Raw genomic sequence first — 11,042 nt, forward strand, 5'->3', positions numbered from 1 at the left:
GGCGGCGGGCGGAGCGGGGGGTGGGGGGAACCCGGGAGTTTGTCTCTGCTCCTCAGCTCCTCGGCTGCAGAAAGACTTTGCAAACGCCCGAGAGCCCGGAGCTGCTGAAATAGCCCGCTCGCGGTCGGGTCGGAGCGCGCCGCCCCGCCGCTCCGCCGGGGCGCGCGGCAGTTTTAGGCCCCCGCAGCCCCGGCGCGGGACCTGCGAGGTTTTGTGTCTGGGTTTGTGCTTGTCTGACTTTGCGGCCACCCCCAGCCCAGAGTTGGGGCTATGAACCCCAGTCCCGGCGCCTTCCACCTTGGCTGAGAGGGGCCGAGACGCGGCCCTTGGTCTCGACGAGTCACGAGAAAAAAAAATGTTTAACACCTCAGGCCCAGCCTTCCCCCCCCCATCCCCCCGTCACAGTCTCGCCCTCTCCCTTTCTTTTCTCCCCTTTCACTTCGCGGCGTCTGGAGTCGGAGCCCGGAGCGGGGGCGCCGACGTAGGCGGTCTACCCCCCCTCCCCGGCTCGGAGACTCCCCGGTTTCTGTCCTGTGTGTCTCTGTCTCTCCCAGTCTCCTTCTCGGCTCGCGCTCTCTCTCGCTCTCTCTCTCTCGGTTCGCGGAATAAAAAAGATTGCAACATCGATAATGAACTTCTGTTAGCCTCAGTTTATTAAGCACAGTGCCTGGCATTCTTCGCTGAAAGTTGGCGGGTCTCTCATTTATAACATTTTTGGCACCGCTGAATGAAACTGAGGAGGCGATATTTCCTTTTATATAAAACGATTACTTCACGGAAAATGCTATATTGTTTATTCCAAAGCTGCCTTTTAAATTTCCATTCTTTTCGCTTCTGGAGCCCGAAGGACAACAGACAGCGAAGTATGCAGACAAAATTCTTGGACATTCGCAGGTCACCCCCCCCACACAACTGCAAATAACTCAGTGATAACAGATTTTTTTCCACCAACTGCAGGAGATAGTGCTAATCTTTTAATAAAAGATCCCATTACAATGGGATCTGTCTGGACAGACTATAATAGATCCCGAAATACAGCCGTGCTAATATTAGAAGACAGTTGTTTGGGTGCCTCTCAGACGGGCCCAAGCCCCCCTTTGAAAGTGGGCATGAATCACAAAGCCCCGCGGCCGCCGCACCTGCACCGCGCGCATTCGGTGCAGCAGGCTGGTAAAAACGAGTGACCTCGCTGCTGCTTTTCGCTTTATAATTACCGTCCTGAGGACGGGAGAGGAGGGGTGCTGGCGGCCCGTGGGTTGGGGGCCGTCTGAAGTCGGCTCTGGGGGCTCCACATCCTTCTTAATTTTTCCAGATTTATTTTTTCTCTCTCCCTCTTCCCTCTTCTCTCTTTCCCTCCCGTCCGCCCACCCCTTCTCTTTTCTTTTTCCCTCCCTTACCCCCGAGTCTGCTCAAACTCTCCCCCCTTCCTCCTCCCCTCTTTCTTTTCCCGTCTTCCTTTCTCTCTTCCCTCCAACGCAGCATTAATGTAGAGTTGTTTAGTGCCCTCTAATGGCAGACGACATTAACAATTAATAGCAAACTGTCCCCTTTGCAGGAGCCGCCACTCAATGGCAGAGTTCCAAAGTTGAATTTATTTCTTCTTTATTCAGGGAGGTGGATATAGTGCTTGTATACTAAAGTGCTGGAGGGAAAGTTTGTTTCCTCCCCCTTCAGGTCTTTCTCCCCCAAGGAAAACAGTCGAAAGAAAGGGGAAAGCTAGCAATTATTGGATAACAATAATGACTTTTTTATATGAGTACAAATTTGTCTTTTAATAGCAGCAAGAGACACAGCTTTTGTTTTAGCTAGGTTTATCAAACCATGTATCTAGGATCGGAAAATAAATTAGATATTCTAAATACATAACAGATCTTAGGTGGTAGATGGCTGGATCTTATGATACTGCTACCAATAGCCATTAAAAAATTTTAAGATCCAAACATAATTATTTGAATTTATATTTGCCCCTGTTTAAATACGTTTATTTGTCCTAAATCCACTGTAGCCCCTTAAAACTTGGAAAATCTGATTGTAATTAGATTTTTCATCCTAGGACCATACAAAACATTTAAATTTTACTCGTGCTTGGTTATATATGAAGCCATCTTGCTTAGAGGAATGTAAGGTCACATTTTAATCCATGGTTTATTTTCCTAGTACTTCTGGGGAGATGGTTTTGAAGATCATAACTTCTTCATATTTTATAACATATACCAGTGAAAATAGTGATGTAACTTGCGTATTTTTATTAGATTTAACTTGTTTAATTGCATGTGCATATACAGTATATTGACATAAAAAGAGCATGCAGATAGATACAATGTGACTTTTTTTGGGAGATGTGTGACTAAATAAAAATTGGAATAGAGTCCGTTTTGGGGGGTTAATAAAAATATCTGGAATTTTTATCAAAAGCATTTAGTTTATCTCAGTAGTTATTTAATTTATATATAGAGAGACAACTGGTGTCATAAACACTTTATAAATTAATTTAATCCAAGGTGGGTCTACACAATTCTGTATGATGGGTAAAAAGTAAAAATTCTGTTTCTATTTTATTTTTTGTCTACATAATGCCAAATACTCAGACTGGTCATTTGACTAAATCAACTGCATTGACTAATTGCTTTGGCATCATGTAATTGTCTAGGTTGGCCAAAGCAGACACAGTGGCTCTCCTTGTAAAAAATGCCACCTCTCATAGGAGTGCCCCAGTACCAGAGGCAGACCCAATACAGGATTACTTCTCGCCCCAGAGAGGGTGGCCCTGTGGGTCAGGGTTGAGGTCACTGGCAAACACACTGTGGAAAGCACAAATGCTGTGTTGCTTTTGACCTTGTGAATAAGCAGCTTGGTGTTTGTTTGTTTAATGGTACAAGCTCATCCTGTTTTTCAGCTGCACCTTGGATAGTATTGATCTGTTTAGGAGAATGTCTGTTCTGAGTCGGCACAGATCAGTCATTAGGACTCTTGTTGCTTGGGTTATCTTCTGGCCAATTCAAGGAAATGAGACACAGGTCAATATTGGTTCCATATGGGCCTTCTGTGGGCATCAGCAAGAGATCCATCCAATTTCTGTGGTATGAAATGGTAGCACACCTGTTCAATGCCATCACAGAAAAACAGCTGCTATTTTTTTTTTTTTTACCGTTTTATCTCCTGTAAATGTTAAATATTGGGTTTGTGGATGTCTAAATGTCATGGGGACATTTTAAAATAAAAATGCCTTCTTTCATTTTTGTTGTATGCCTCTAAGTTTGACTTATTTTTTTCCTTTCTGCTCTGCCAAAAAAGTAAATGTAAATTATGAGAAACACAATAGGACCACTTTGTAACTGACTTTCTGGGCAGCACACAAAAAGACTGCTGTTCTCTGATTGTTTTTTTGTCAGCTTCAAAAGCTGTCTTCCTTCTGAAGTTTATAAATTTAAAATATTAGAGTTTAGCAAATGATTCAATCTAGCTCCAAAGGTAGCTGTTTGAAATCATATGAAATTGTTGTTTGAGACCAGAACTGACCTGGTTAAGTTTCAGTCTCTGAAAAGAGAATATGGAGAGGGTGGGATGAAGTTATGTATGGAAGATTTGAAAGTCATGACCTGAGTAGCTATTACTTTTTGCCTTAAAATCAAATATTCAAGTTTTTTGAAGTAAGGTGTTTTGCAAAATGAGTATTAAGATTTCAAATTCAAATAAACAATCTTACAGAATTTAAGCACTTGATAAAGAGGCTGAAATGATTTTAAAACCAGATTTTGTTCTTCTAGGTACAAAAACAGCTACTTACTGCGTCATGGTCTTTGGGTTGTGCAACTTCATAAGCTAGAATGAGGATTTGAGGTGGGGTGGGGGTTAATAGTTGTGTATTGGCTGAATTGTTGCAGAACTCAAAAGTTAAGAAATGTGAGTACATAAAAGCAATGTTTATCCAAGATGTCCAAACCAATTCAGTTTTTAAAAAAGTCATTAGAATGTATGGTTTTTATATAGTACTAAGAAAACAATTGATTACCTGAACTTTTCTCTTTTCAGTGTTGTTTTGATGTTGTGTTGAGCCAGTCAATCATGGACAACCCTTTCTTTCTGATGCTACTTGTTTCTGTATATATAACATTTTTTTAAAAAGAATTTTATTTTTTTTTCTTAAGTAATCTCTACCCCCAATGTGGGGCTCAAATTCAGAACCCTGAGATCAAGAGTTGCAAGCCCCACTGACTGAGCCAGCCAGCCATGGCTCTGTATAACATTTTTATTGTCTTATTTCCCCCTCCAATTTTAGAAATACTTTGAGTTTCCAGCAGGCATCTAAGATATGTGGCACATAGTCACTTAAGCTAGTTGCATCAGCATATGCAAGTTTAATGTAAATAAGTCATTAAAATAAACCTTAGAGAAAAGTAAAGAATTCAAATTATACCTCAGGATAAGAATTATATATTGGATGCACCCCAATGTTCATAGCTGCATTGTCCACAATAGCCAAATCATGGAAGGAGCCGAGATGCCCTTCAACAGATGACTGGATTAAGAAGCTGTGGTCCATATATACAATGGAATATTACTCAGCTATCAGAAAGAACGAATTCTCAACATTTGCTGCAACATGGACGGCACTGGAGGAGATAATGCTAAGTGAAATAAGTCAAGCAGAGAAAGACAATTATCATATGATTTCTCTCATCTATGGAACATAAGAACTAGGAGGATCGGTAGGGGAAGAAAGGGATAAAGAAAAGGGGGGTAATCAGAAGGGGGAATGAAACATGAGAGACTATGGACTATGAGAAACAAACTGAAGACTTCAGAGGGGAGGGGGTGGGGGAATGGGATAGACTGGTGATGGGTAGTAAGGAGGGCACGTATTGCATGGTGCACTGGGTGTTATACGCAACTAATGAAGCATCCAAACTTTACATCGGAATCTGGGGATGTACTGTATGGTGATTAACATAATATAATAAAATAAAATTAAAAAAAAGAATTTTATATTGGATTAATAGAAACTTCTAAATAGCTAACTGTATTTTAGGTCACTTTGACAATACAAATGATTCATATATTTAGATATATATGAAAAATATCAGCGTGTGATGTTTAGCATTTTTAACCCTGATTCCATTTACACTTTCTACTGCATGGGAAGTGTGAGGAGAGCAAATCAGTATTTGCTGTTTTGTTTTCCTACTTATGATCGAAACATCAAAGTCAGAGCCACTTTCCTGGATTATTCATTGGCTGATGGTGAGTTGGCATGCTGTAGTTACCTATGTATATTTTGGTTTCTGATACCTCATTTTAGTGTGGCAGTGGTTTGCACATTTAATAATTAGTTTTTTTTTTCTCAGTGCTGGCTTATTCAATATTGCAGTCAGTAGTTCATATGATTGCTATCTGATCATCCATGTTGTCATCTGTACTTATTTTTTATTTGACATGAATCCTGTCTCATTTCTGATGTCTAATTTGCCCCAAGTAAAATATTATGTTTATGATAGGTCCAGAGTTCACAGGGCAGTTATACATGACTTTAGCCATCCTATTGCATCTTTATATAAATTTTTAGTTAGTCATCTTTCCTCAAAGGGGAATTAATTCCAAATCCATTTTGCATTTTGCTTTTGCACCTTTGTCAAAAATCAAATGACCTCATATGTGTGGATCTATTTCTGGGTTCTTTAATCCGTTCCATTGATCGATTTGTTGATCTTATGCCACTACCACATTATCTTGGTTGTTGTGACTTTATAGTAAGTAATGAAGTCAGGTAGTGTAATTCCTCCAGCCTTGTTCTTTTTCAAGATTGCTTTGGATATTCTAGTTACATTTTCATTTATATTTTAGAATCCACTTGTTGAATTCTCCAAAGAAACTTGATGGGATTATGTCTGGGATATGTTAATTTGGGTAGAATTGAAATTTTAACCGTATTGAGCCTTGATGAACATGGTATATCTTTCCATTTACTTACTTTTCCCTTTATTTCTCTCAACTATGATTTATAGATCCATTTTGATTCTGGCTGTCATTGAAAAACATGCTGAAAAGTAATAAATGCAGTTTTCAACTCTTTATCTCAAAATAACTCAATGGGTTATAAAGATTTTCTGGTGCAGGCTTATGCTTGTCTTCATACTTCCTAAGGCTGATTGTCTATAGTCAGTCAAAAGAATGTATTGAGTGCGGTTTCCAGGAGTGGTGTGCTAACTCATTAAAATCTGTTGCATGCATTCTTTTGGTGTTTCTCTTAGATTATAGACACTTCTTTAAATGAGTAATTTCTGTCATGATGAGATTTACACTCAGTGAGTGTTAAAAATGATCCTCTAATTGTTGAATATTATTTCATCATTTTTATTTGAATAGATTCCCATTCAAAACTCAAAGCATCATTATGCTTAAGTTTTAAGCAGTGGAAACATGCAGTTCCCATTGTGCCGATATTTGGGTGGCAGTTACTTCCTGCCTTTATTCTGTATTGGAGAATTATGCCATCTTTTCATTTGTCATTGCTCTCCCTGATTCATTCATCCTTCACATAGTTTCCTTATCTCTTAATCTCATTTTCCATTCACCAGAAGGAGTAGTACTATAAACTAAAATTGTACCTTTTGCAGCATGTATTGGCTTATTTTTTTTTCATGTAAATGTTACATTCAAAAGTAAACTATACTTTGTATTGTTTATCCAACCGTACTATTAAATATTTAACAATGGTTTGAGGTCAAATGGTGATGACACAACATGTGGAAATACGGGACAGATGATGCATTAAGTGTTGAAATAAATTATTTCAACACATGGCGAGACTTGCTATTTTTTTAGATTAGAATAGAAATATATATATTATGAAGATTAGTGGAGGAATGACTTAGAGACAGTCTTGGTCGATGTGTGCTTAATCTCCCACAAATAGCCGCTCTTTAGCAATATAAAATTGTTAGTGTATAAAGGAGACTCATTTATTTGGTCCTCCAATACATTAGATAAATAATTCTTCTGAACTGGTCTCAGTGCATTTTCCTTGCAAATAAGGATATGAAAATCATCAACAGGAACCATGTGTTAATGGCTCACATGCTGGGCAGATGGAAACACAGTGTAGAAGGACCATTTAGTTGAGATCATTTTGGCCTCAAGACTTCTAATCTTTGCTTTAGCAGAAAACATTGCTTTGGCCAGACAGATGACACAACCATCACACTGTCAACATTTTCATTTTTGCCAGAGTACCAGATTTCCTGAAGAAATGTTTAGGCAGTGATTCCTAACTTTTTCTTATTTACAGTCCCTCTGAGAAGCTATTGAAAGATACAAACCATCTCCCCAGAATAGTGTATAGACACAAACGCATATACACCCACACAAAATTTTGCATTCATTTTTAAGGCCATAAGCATTTAAAAATCCATGCATAGATCCTCTAGGGTTCCATGAACTCCAGATCACAACCCCTGATTTTGAAAGATCCAACTGCTAAATGGGCTGATTATTCTGTCAGTACACCCTAATCAGTCTACTAGCTTTTCAAGAACACTTCAGACCTCAGGAAGTGTGTTCTCCCTGGAATAATTCCATCTAGTAGAGTGTCTTACAAAATTAACCAATGTCATCATTACAGCAACTGTCTTGAGAGAGTTCCAAACAGACACACATACCCCAATATGTATCTATTATTTTGTTCTTTAATAATAATGTATTGAGTGCCTATTCCATGCCAGGTACTTGCAACATGACATCTCAATTTTCTTGACTAACTTTTCAGATAGATATATTTTTTTCAACACTGTGCTATGAGATTCATTCATACTGCTGCATGTAACAGTTTATACTTTTTCATTAAATGAATATATCACCGTTTATTCATTCTGTTCTTTTTTTTTTTTAAGATTTTATTTATTTATTTAACGGAGAGAGACACAGCCAGAGAGAGAGGGAAGTGGGGAAGTGGGAGAGGAAGAAGCAGACTCCCAGCGGAGAAGCCTGTTGAGGGGCTCGATCCCAGGACTCTGGGATCACACCCTGAGCCAAAGGCAGACGCTTAACGACTGAGCCACCCAGGCACCCCTATTCATTCTGTTCTTGAAGTTCATTTGAGTTGATTCCGGGTTTGACTATTATGATAATTTTGATATAAATATTCCTGTACTATATTGTAGTACACATATAAACACTGAAGAATATATTGTTAGGTCTATGCCTAGGAGTGGATTGCTGAGTTAGACGTTCGTCCACGTTATTGTGGGCCAGTAGTTTATTCCTTTTTATTGCTGAACTGTATTCAATTTTTTTTAAAGATTTTATTTATTTATTTGACAGAGAGAGAGGCAGCCAGCGAGAGAAGGACACAATCAGGGGGAGGGGGAGAGGAAGAGGCAGGCTCCCAGCATAGGAGCCCGATGTGGGACTCAATCCCAGGACTCCGGGATCACGCCCTGGGCCGAAGGCAGATGCCCAACGACTAAGCCACCCAGGTGCCCCTGTATTCAATTTTTTATGAATATACTGCAATTTGTTTATTTGTTCAACTGTTAATGGATGTTTGAGTCATTCCCAGTTTGGGAGTACTGCAAATAAAACTATGAATATTCATCTTTTTGTGAATATATATTTTCATTTCTCTTGAGTGGCTATGGAATATCTAGGAGTAGAATTGCTGGATCATCCAATAAGAACATATTTAACTTTATATGAAACTGTCAAATGAAACTGTCAAAAGCAGTTATACCATTTTATACTTATCAGCAAAGTAGGAAGATTTGAGTAGCTGTTCATCCTTACCAACACTTGTATTGTCAGTTTTCCCTGTTTTAAGCATTGGAGTGTGAAATGATATATCACTGTGGTTTTAATTGCATTTCCCTAAATGACTGGTTATGTTGAGTACATTTTTATGTGTTTATCAGCCACTTATATAAGTTCTTTTGTGAAATGTCTGCTCAAGTGTTTTGCCCATACATTTTATATCAGATAGATATTATTAACACCATTTCCTAGATCCCTCCACAAAACATAAAACAAGGCTGAGTCAGGAAAACTTTATAGCCCAGCATTTAGGAAGGGATTGTACTATAGGATTTCTAAGGAGTAATGAGCAAAAGAACAGCACTATAATTACTAGTATATTCTAAATAACTTAACATACTTTTACAGATAATTTTTTTCTACTTAGGTTACTCATAAAATCTGTATTTGAAGCACACAAACTATGCTAGCAAAAATAGCCCATTGTCTTTCTGTGGCTTAGTTTCCAATATAATTTTCTACACATAGGGTGCCTGGGTGGCTCAGTCAGTTAAGTGTCTGCCTTTGGCTCTGGTCATGATCTCAGGGTCCTGGGACTGAGCCCAGCATTGGGCTCTCTGCTCAGCAGGAAGTCTGCTTCTCCCTCTGCCTCTGTGCTCTCTCTCTCTTTTTCTCTCTCTCAAATAAATAAAATCTTTAAAAAATAATTTCAACCCATGTAGTATATTCACATTATTCATTAAAAAAGATTTTATTAATTGAGAGAGAGAGAGAGACTGTAGGAACAGGAGTGGGGGAGGGGTAGAGGGAGAGGGAAAAGAAGACTCCATGCTGAGCAGGGAGGCTGCTGTGGGGCCTGATCCCAGGACCCTGAGATCGTGACTTGAGACAAAGGCAGATGCCTAACCGACTGAGCCACCCAGGTGCCCCTCAACACATATTTATTAAATATCTATTATTTTCGCCAGACCCTGTGATGGGGAGAGGGGAGCAAAAAGACAAGTCTAGTTGTAGCTTACTTGGAATTTTTGGGATAACAGAGGAGACAGATATTAAATTAGCATGTTCAATAAATTGCGACGAAGATGGCCAGGGAAGGTCTTCCTGATGACATGACATTTAGCTGAGACCTTATATTTGAGGAAGGATTGGTCAGGAGAAGGCGGTGTTTGAGGGAAATGGTGGAATAGTATTTGTGAAGTTCAGGAGGCAAGAGAGGAATCATTTGAGGAACCAAAAGAAATTTGGTAATTACCAAAGCACATTCTTTGAGAAGGGTGGAAATTGAGGAGATGGAAGAAGTTGATGGTGCAGGTTACATAGGTTCTTATAAAAACCTTGGGTTTATTGGTTTTCCAGAGGAAATCCATGGGAATATTTTAATTAGGGAGTGGCATGAGCCATTTTTTCACTTAGAAAAATTCTTTCTGCCTGAACTGTAGAGATGGATTTGGAAGGCACTAGCCCTGGAAAAAGGCCACCTTTTAGAATGCCATCCCAGTAGCAGAACTCTCTCAGGGGGTGAAAAAGGATGGACTCATGAGATGTTTAAAGGTAGAATTAATAGGTTCTATTGATTGACTAAAAGTGGGGGACAAAAGGAAAGGAGACAAGGATTACTCTTGGGTTTCCAGTATGAATAAATGAGTGGGTGGTGGTATCATTTCTTGAGATAGACAATAATGGAGGAGGGGCAGGTTTCTGTTTGGGACTGTGTTTAAGGAGCCTATGGCCTCCTTTGAATGCTTCAAATTGCCAGTTTTATCTTTATGAATAAATCTACTATGGATAACACAGGTTAGTTTTCCTTTCTCACCCTGGAAACAGCCAGATCTACCTAGTTTTGGCTAATTACAACCAAGAATACAAAGACTTCGGGATGAACTAACCAAACAAATGAACGAGAACAGGTGGTTGTTTCAAAAACCAATACCCAAGAAAATACATGTTCCTCTTTGTACCTTTTAAGCACTAACTTTAAAGGGTAGCAGCAACTCAAGATATAAAACCTACATGAGGATAGGATGAAAGGGGACCAAGCACTCTCTCAAGGTATACAACTGTGTGGGAATCTTTGTCCTGCATAAAGTGATCTCAGCCTCCAATAGGCATTGCCATTTAGGATCAAGTGCCTGGAGTGGAGATGATGGGGAGAGTGGAAGATGAGAAATCCAACTCTAACTACCTCTGTATTTATTCATACATTAAACAATATTTGTTTTATGTACAGAATTAATTGAATATAATTGGGTACCAGTTGCTAGTAAAACTATTAGATGGATGATTGATGGGGAATTGAC

Source organism: Ailuropoda melanoleuca, chromosome 3, assembly GCF_002007445.2.
Source record: "Ailuropoda melanoleuca isolate Jingjing chromosome 3, ASM200744v2, whole genome shotgun sequence".
NCBI classification, from domain to species: Eukaryota; Metazoa; Chordata; class Mammalia; order Carnivora; family Ursidae; genus Ailuropoda; species Ailuropoda melanoleuca.